Source organism: Oncorhynchus clarkii, chromosome 3 (genome assembly GCF_045791955.1).
Source record: "Oncorhynchus clarkii lewisi isolate Uvic-CL-2024 chromosome 3, UVic_Ocla_1.0, whole genome shotgun sequence".
In the NCBI taxonomy this organism is placed as follows: domain Eukaryota; kingdom Metazoa; phylum Chordata; class Actinopteri; order Salmoniformes; family Salmonidae; genus Oncorhynchus; species Oncorhynchus clarkii.
Genome location: NC_092149.1, coordinates 70,700,907 through 70,710,429, shown reverse-complemented (window position 1 = coordinate 70,710,429; position 9,523 = coordinate 70,700,907).

Genomic DNA, 9,523 nt, shown 5'->3' with positions numbered 1-9,523 from the left:
AATCCGGTATTGTTTACATTTAGGTGCAGGAGCTCCACAATACGTTTGAGCTAATATTCTATAAGAGGAAAAGGACCTCAAGCAGTAGAAAATGTGAGGTGTCGGTACTCAGCTCGATGAGGTGCTGCCTAAATCAAGCACTGGCTCAGAGCCTCAGGGAAGAATTGGGCCTATAATAATAAAATACTCGAGCCCTGTTGACGATTCTAAAAGCGTAACGTTAAACTAATTGATGTTAATGGTAAATGTAAAATATCGTCACTAATCTACCCAATTAGGGTTGTCCATTTCAGATGATCATCATGAGGGTTTTACATGACAGCCCTTTTAGCTAATCTGTGAAATAAAATAGGTTACTTCTTAGTTTCCACTATCTAGCCGGATATAATTTTGTTGATTATGAAAGGGTTAAAGACTTCAACACCCACCGTTCACCTTCAATTAGTGCAATAAGTTGTTTGACCCCATGACCCCGGAGAAATAAACCATGCAGGAGGAAACAGGTCGGGGTGCAGTAGGCTAAACCATCCAAAATGACAACACATCGGCTGTTATAACACTTCCAAATGAACTGACAGTTCAAGCTATAGGCGACCCGGTCCTCTCTACATCAACTGACAGCTCAAGGCTTCGTTTCCCAGAGCCTTAGTAGTGTTAAGATAATCGTTAAAACCTTCTTATGATGCATCTTTATAGTAGCGGGGGTGTCTCCCAGAGCCTTCGTTTGTAACATGGCTTCTAAAAACATTCGCCCATCTACGAATGATCCAGACCACGTGTAGAGCAGCCAAAGTGCATCAGATTATGTTGTGCCCTTCTGCATCACTTTATTCACAGAAGATATCTGCTAAACATAGAATGAAGATGTTTAGGCTGTGACTGTGACCGCCGATAACTTCAGAACGAAGTTGACTACAAATACAAAGTTGCCAAAGTAGGTCTATTTGCAATTGTTACAAACAAGTGAAGGATAAAATGATGCTTCAAATGAAAACAGAGATGAATGCATTAATAGATACATAGAATACATGGGCCTATATAGGCCATTTCAAACATATTTAAATACAGTTCATGTTCAATTAATTGAGTTGTAATTTGCTACTAGGCTACGGTCTGTCATTTTTTCCTCAATATGTTTGTGTGACGTGCCCTGTCTGTGATTAAGTGCATTATTATTGGATTAATCAAATTTAAGCATAATAATCCGCCTCAATAGCCTATTTGCAGCCATAGGTGGTAATATCTCTCTAGGAGCTGATATGTCGTCAGTATTGTGTAACAATTATAATGTAAAGGTAATATTTAAAAGGAGAAAGCTGATCTGAGAGCGCTGCTTTTCTTTCGATCCTATCAATATGGACAGTCTAACGACACACTTAGCAAACGTTCTCTCTATGTGCTTGTTTGGGAAACACATAAAAACTTTGCTCATAAATAATGATGCATCTGGTACGATCATCAGGTTAAGTTACGTCACAACTGGGAAACGAGGCCCAGGACCCGGTTTCCGATAGCGATGGAATTTAGGTTTAGGACTGTTTTAATGATGCATCTTTCGTTGACACTCTTACTGACCGTGTGGCTTCTTCGCGTGATGTGTGGTTGTCTCTAGCTTCTTGCCCTTTGTGTTGTTGTCTGTGCCCAATAATGTTGTACCATGTTTTGTGCTGCTACCATGTTGTGTTGCTACCATGTTGTGTTGCTACTATGCTGCGCTGTCATGTGTTGCTGCCATGCTATGTCGTCGCCTTAGGTCTCTCTTTATGTAGTGTTGTGGTGTCTCTTATGTCGTTATGTGTGTTTTATCACAGCCCCTGTCCCCGAAGGAGGCCTTTTGCCTTTGTAAATAAGAATTTGTTATTAACTGACTTGCCTAGTTACATAAAGGTTAAATAAAATTTTTAAAAAACAGCCGAAGATGTAACGTGTTTCCCAAAACACCACACAGAGAACGGTCGCTAAGGAAAGAAATCGAGCTCTGCTCTCAGATCAGCTTTTTCCATTCAAATCTTACCTTAATATTATAATTATTTCACAATACTGACGACGGATCACCCACTGGGCCACAACTGGTTGAATGATGTCATTTCAACCCCCAAAAAATCAATATGATGACTTTGAAACTACATAGAAAACTAATTGGATTTGCAAAAACTCATCCTGCAACAAGCTCTCAGTCACTGCAGAATTATACATTCATCCACATTCTCTAAACGTCAAATTTCGAAGTCGCTCCAAATGTCAATTTTCGAAGTTTTTGTTGCTCCTGCTGCTTTGTTTCTTCCATTTATCCAAATGTAAAAGTTAAGTTAAGGGTTAAGTTCAGACTCTCATTCCGAATGGTTAAGGTAAGAGTTAAAGATTGTGATAGGGATAGGGTTAAAACCAAAAAAGTAAAACCAGTGATCCGGAGTCATGGGTGTACGCCCATCCACCATCCGATCCACAACATCCTAGCAAAACCCAAGCCTACTTGATGGTAATAGCGCTCACTTTTGCCCCTAGTGGCCGGTTTTGAAGGCATTTTCCGATGTCTTCTGGACATGGATAGAAGTCCACTTCGACATCAATCTTCAAGGATCTCCCTGCAAGTAAGATAATTTCGTATTTTACCCCAAAACTTTTAACCTAAGTCCAATGACATAGTACATTTTTTGTTGATTACACGTTAGTTGACAACTCAACCAAATGTAAATCAAAACCAGACATTGAACTGACGTCTGTGCCCTGTGGGCGGCTGGTATTACCACTAAATATTGAGGTGCTTATTCTAATGCTTACCCAATAACAATTCACTAAATCACAGATGTGGCACATCATTGCGCATATGCCAGGCTACACATCATGAAATATATTGAGACAAATTACAGAACTCAGTTGATTGAACATAAAATGTATTTCAACATGATTGAAATATGCATAGCAGACTGTTAATATATTAATGCAGTCATCTCTGCTCATTTTAATCATATTTCCGCACATTGCTTGTTCGTATCAATTGCAAAGACATTGGCAACTTTGTATTTGTAGTGAACTTGGTTTTGAAGTTATCAGCAGTAACACAGAGACGGATAAACTATGTGATTCTATTTTTAGCAGAGATGTTTGTGTATAAATTGATGCAGCAGTGAAGAAAGAAAACCTATAAGGAAGCACTTAGTTCTTGCTGTTCTACGACTGCTCTGAGGCAGGCGTTAGATTGAGTGTTTTCAAGTGCAACATTAAAAACAATGGTTTTGCGAAACAGCTCAGAGATTGAAGATGATCCTATGAAGGTTCTGGTGGTGACCCGTCATTCAGCTCTGCTCCACCTGTTTTGAGCCCCACATTTTTTGCACACATTTTTGGGGGGCTTGCCTGTTTTGCATGTTATTTTGGCATTAATATGTGTCACATATCAGTTTGCAAATAATGTAAAAACATATGTAATTGAGTTAATACAAACATGGTCTATTTTTTTTTCTTGATTATGGCGGCACAAATGCAGGGGTTTCAGTCTAGCACAGTGCTTTCTGTGGTGGTGGGGCAAGCCAGCAGAAAATATGGAGCATTGCGCTGTGATTGGCTCAGTGTTCTGTCACTCATGGGGACACAACGTCACCTCGAAGTCTAAGGGGACACCTCGAAAATTCTAGCCCCTTTGGTGCTGCCATAGATATACGTTAGAAGTGCTCATCCAAGAAGGCTCAAGGTCATTGGCCACAGATAAAATGGCCACATTATATGTACAGTAGCTTTGATTGGACTGATCATATCAACATCATACTTTCAAAATCTTAGCTAGCAGTCATCATGAATCAAGTCGACAATCTATTGGAAAATCCTTTTTAATCCTTGTCATATGAAGAGAAATAATGAAGAGAAATTATAGATAAAACATATCGGTGCTCATCAACCATAGGACATAAACATTACACAACAAGTTGGAAATAGCAAATTCAACAATGAGTGGTTTGGAAGGAATCCGTGACAGTGGCTGTGTGGTCCCAAATCTAGGATTAAGGGGCTCTTTTCCAAGTTTAAAATTATAAACATTCAACATTGGCCATGTTGTCAATGAAGCATGATTTGTGCCGCAATAAACGAGCTCTGACTGGGAAAATATGTTTTGAACGGTCATCTAACTCGGAATAGTAAATCCAGCCTCTTTCTAGAGCTACGAACTGAAGATCAATGGCATCATCATGATTCAACCTTGTTTTTTCTCCCAGAGATCTCAGTTGTTTTGAAAGCCCCATAAATCCAGAGAATGCCAGACTTTGATGACAAAATTTGCCCACGAAGGACCGCCGCACCATCTTCCTTTCATGTGAACACAGCACAACAAGGTGAGTCCAAACATATATTGTATGCTGCTGCATAAAGGATGTAATATGCCAGGGAGAAAGTATTACTTTCTTAGCTACAGTATACATAAGGGTATGTTGTGTAGTAAGATGTTAGTAGCCCATGGGCCTCACCCTAATAATTTGGTCTATTTACCCCTCTTAATTTCGCCCACTGTTCTGATTTGGTGGTGCACATGAAGCCTATAACCAGTTTTAGAGAAATGTAATCATTGAATATTGTAATAGCTTTCATTGTGTGCTTATATGCCCCCTTCATTTATACTACAGTTCTGACTTGGTGTACAGGGAGAAAACTGTAAGAACCATGTTCTGAATTCTGTCGCTGTACATTTTAAAAGTGCTAAACAAATAGTTATATTGACTACGTCCGTCGTAGCTTGCTCATTAATCTCTTAATCGAAATGATGGATTGCCTCTTATCCGCTTGTCGTCCCCTTATGCCATAGTTTGTTCATCTCAATTTTCATTAGAAACAACATTTGTTTAAGCAAGTCAGCTATATCAGCTATGTTTTTTAAAAAGGCAGTAAATGAGGCTGAATGAACTGTTTCGCTGCCAGACAAGATTCCGCTGATAGGAAGATGTTCGGACTGCTGTTGGGACAGCTTTATGTAGGCCCTAACAGTTTGTGGGCACAGTGTGTCACCGTTATAGTTCAATTAATGTATTGTTTAGTGTTGTGTGGTGTAGTGGCTTTGCTGGCATGCATCCCACTTAATTATTTTTTTGCCCCACCAAGATTTATATGCTAAAATCACCACTTGAAGGTTCTAATGACGGAATTAGCCTTAAAGAGCGACTGTCTTTAAAAAGCAACAAATGCCTTTGAAACCGGTCTGTGGCATCAATTTGAGTCAGAAACAGTTAATCTACTGTCAAAATTGACTACAAAGTGTAAATAGGATAATTTGTCATGAAGTCAGTCTGGTTTAAAACTGAGTTTGGAACGTCCAAGCATCACAACGGATAAATTAAGGTTGAGTTTTGATTTGACGATGTCCATTTACCCACTAACATGGGGTGAACAGCTGCAGTGATGCGCTCTATCCAAGAGCATAGACAGTGAGACAGTCCTTTCCAGCAGCTCCGACTTTGTTTACATAAGACAAGACATTGAGCATTTTTTTACTTGAGAAATACCACACTAAACACCTTAGTTAGATGTACAGTTGTGAAACTAAAACATCCTTGGCAAAAATGTAAAAATTACAGATTTCTTGAGTTCTTAGATTCATTTGGGTTGTTTTGAGGAAGTAAAATCCACGGTGTTTCATGGGGGACAAACATCATTAACCAAACGTGAAATCGGTCAGGAAACAGCTCCAAGACTGAAATATCATTTTTCTAAAGAGCAACAGAAAAACACAAGTGTCAATCATCGTGTTCAGTGGCTCTTTCAAAAAAATATATATATATATTTTTACCCCTTTTTCGTGGTATCCAATTGTTTTAGTAGCTACTATCTTGTCTCATCGCTACAACTCCCTTACGGGCTCGGGAGAGACGAAGGTTGAAAGTCATGCGTCCTCCGATACACAACCCAACCAAGCCGCACTGCTTCTTAACACAGCGCGCATCCAACCCAGAAGCCAGCCGCGCCAATGTGTCGGAGGAAACACCGTGCACCTGGCAACCTTGGCTAGCGTGCACTGCGCCCGGCCCGCCACAGGAGTCGCTGGTGCGCGATGAGACAAGGATATCCCTACCGGCCAAACCCTCCCTAACCCGGACAATGCTAGGCCAATTGTGCGTCGTCCCACAGACCTCCCGGTCGCGGCCGGTTACGACAGAGCCTGGGCACGAACCCAGAGTCTCTGGTAGCACAGCTGGCGCTGGAGTACAGCGCCCTTAACCACTGCACCACCCGGGAGGCCGTTCAGTGGCTCTTTAGGACACTTTTTGGAAAGCGGGCCCAGGTCTTTCTATACACTGAATGCAAAGTTCTGAATTGATGGGACCAAATCCTGATATTTCTGTGAAAATCATTCACTGATTGATACTAGTGAAAATCTATTTTGTGGATTCAGTGTTTTGTTGCAACACAATCTCACACTCAATTTGTGCAAATATGTACTAAAAGTATTTCAGCAGATTTGTAAATAAAATAAAATGTTATTTGTCACATGCGCCGAATACAGTGAAATGCTTACTTACAAGCCTTTTAACCAACAATGCAGTTAAGAAAAATATGTGTTAAGTAAAAAATAGATATGTAAAAAATAATAATAATTAAAGAGCAGCAGTAAAATAACAATAGCAAGGCCATATACAGGGGGTACCGGTACAGAGTCAATGTGCGGGGGCACCGGTTAGTCGAGGTAATTGAGATAATATGTACATGTAGGCAGAGTTAAAGTGACTATGCCCCAATAGATAAACAGAGAATAGCAGCAGCGTAAAAGGGGGGGGGGGGGGGGGTAATGAAAATAGTCTGGGTAGCCATTTGATTAGCTGTTCAGGAGCCTTACGGCTTGGGGGTAGAAGCTATTGAGAATCGTTTTGGATCTCGACTTGGCATACGGTAGCAGAGAGAACAGTCTAGGGTGGCTGGAGTCTTTGACAATTTTTAGGGTCTTCCTCTGACACCGCCTGGTATAGAGGTCCTGGATGGCAGGAAGCTTGGTCCCAGTGAGGTACTGGGCCATACACACTACCCCCTGTAGTGCCTTGCGGTCGGAGGCCAAGCAGTTGCCATACAGAAGCTCTCAACCTGCTCCACTACAGCCCTGGCGATGAGAATGGGGGCGTGCTCTGTCCTCCTTTTCCTGTATTCCACAAACATATTTTTTGTCTTGATCACATTGAGGGAGAGGTTGTTGTCCTGGCACCACACGGCCATGTCTCTGACCACCTACATATAGGCTGTCTCGCCGTTGTCTGTGATCAGGCCTACCACTGTTGTGTCATCGGCAAACTTAATGATGGTGTAGGAGTCGTGCCTGGCCATGCAGTCATGAGTGAACAGGGAGTACAGGAGGGGACTGAGCACGCACCCCTGAGGGGCTCCCGTGTTGAGGATCATTGTGGCAGATGTGTTGTTACCTACCCTTACCACCTGAATGCGGCCTGTCAGGAAGTCCAGGATCCAGTTGCAGAGGGAGGTGTTTAGTCCCAAGGTCCTTAGCTTAGTGATGAGCTTTGAGGGCACTATGGTGTTGAACGCTGAGCTGTAGTCAATCAATGACATTCTCACATAGGTGTTCCTTTTGTCCAGGTGTGAAAGGGCAGTGTGGAGTGCACTAGAGATTGCATCATCTGTGGATCTGTTTGGCGGTATGCAAATTGGAGTCGGTCTAGGGTTTCTGGGATAATGGTGTTGATGTAAGCCATGACCAGCCTTTCAAAGCACTTCATGGCTACAGATGTGAGTGCTACAGGTCGGTAGTCATTTAGGCAGGTTCCCTTAGTGTTCTTGGGCACAGGGACTATGGTGGTTTGCTTGAAACATGTTGGTATTACGACTCAGACAGGGAGAATTTGAAAATGTCAGAGAAGACACTTGCCAGTTGGTCAGCACATGCTCGGAGTACACGTCCTGGTAATCCGTCTGGCCCTGCGACCTTGTGAATGTTGACCCGTTTAAAAAGTCTTACTCAACATCGGCTACGGCGATCACACAGTCGTCTGGAACAGCTGATGCTCTCATGCATGCTTCAGTGTTAATTGCCTCGAAGCGAGCATTGAAGTAATTTAGCTCGTCTGGTAGGCTCGTGTCACTGGGCAGCTCGCGGCTGTGCTTCCCTTTGTAGTCTGTAATAGTTTTCAAGCCCTGCCACATCCGACGAGCATCGGAGCCGGTGTAGTACAATTCAATCTTAGTCTTGTACTGACGCTTTGCCTGTTTGATGATTCGTCGGAAGGCATAGTGCGATTTCTTATAAGCTTCCGGGTTTGAGTCCTGCTCCTTGAAACCAGCAGTTCTACCCTTTAGCTCAGTGCGGATGTTGCCTGTAATCCATGGCTTCTGGTTGGGGTATGTATGTAAGGTCACTGTGGGACGTCGTCATCGATGCACTTATTGATGAAGCTAGTGACTGATGTGGTGTACTCCTCAATGATATCGGAAGAGTCCCGGAACATATTCCAGTCTGTGCTAGCAAAACGGTCCTGTAGCTTAGCATCTGCTTCATCTGACCACTTTTTTATTGACCGAGTCACTGGTGCTTCCTGCTTTAGTTTTTGTTTGTAAGCAGGAATCAGGAGGATATAATTATGGTCAGGTTTGCCAAATGGAGGGCGAGGGAGAGCTTTGTACACATCTTTGCGTGTGGAGTAAAGGTGGTCTAGAGTTTTTTTCACATTTAAGATGTTGGTAGAAATGAGGTAAAACTGATGAGTTTTCCTGCATTAAAGTCCCCGACCACTAGGAACGCCAAATCTGTGTGTTTTCCTGTTCACTTATGGCAGTATACAGCTCGTTGAGTGTAGTCTTAGTGCCAGCATCGATTTGTGGTGGTCTGTAGACAGCTACAAAAAATACAGATGAAAACTCTCTTGGTAAATAGTGTGGTCTACAGCTTATCATGAGATACTGTACCTCAGGTGAGCAAAACCTTGAGACTTCCTTAGAGTTCGAGCACCAGCTCTTGTTTACAACATACAGTTGAAGTCTGAAAGTTTACATACACTTAAATTGGAGTCATTAAAACTCGTTTTCAGCCACTCCACAAATTTCTTGTTAACAAACTATAGTTTTGGCAAGTCGGATAGGACATCCACTTTGTGCATGACACAAGTAATTTTTCCAACTATTTTTTACAGACAGATTATTTCACTTATAATTCACTCTATCACAATTACAGTGGGTCAGAAGTTTACATACACTAAGTTGACTGTGCCTTTAAACAGCTTGGCAAATTCCAGAAATTATGTCATGGCTTGGAAGCTTCTGATAGGCTAATTGACATCATTTGAGTCAACTGGAAGTGTACATGTGGATGTATTTCAAGGCCTACCTTCAAATTCAGTACCTCTTTGCTTGACATCATGAGAAAATCAAAAGAATTCAGCCAAGACATCAAAAAAAGAATTGTAGACCACAAGTCTGGTTCATCCTTGGGAGCAATTTCCAAACACCTGAAGGTACCATGTTCATCTGTACAAACAATATTACGCAACTATAAACACCATGGGACCACGCAGCCGTCATACCACTCAGGACGTAGACGCGTTCT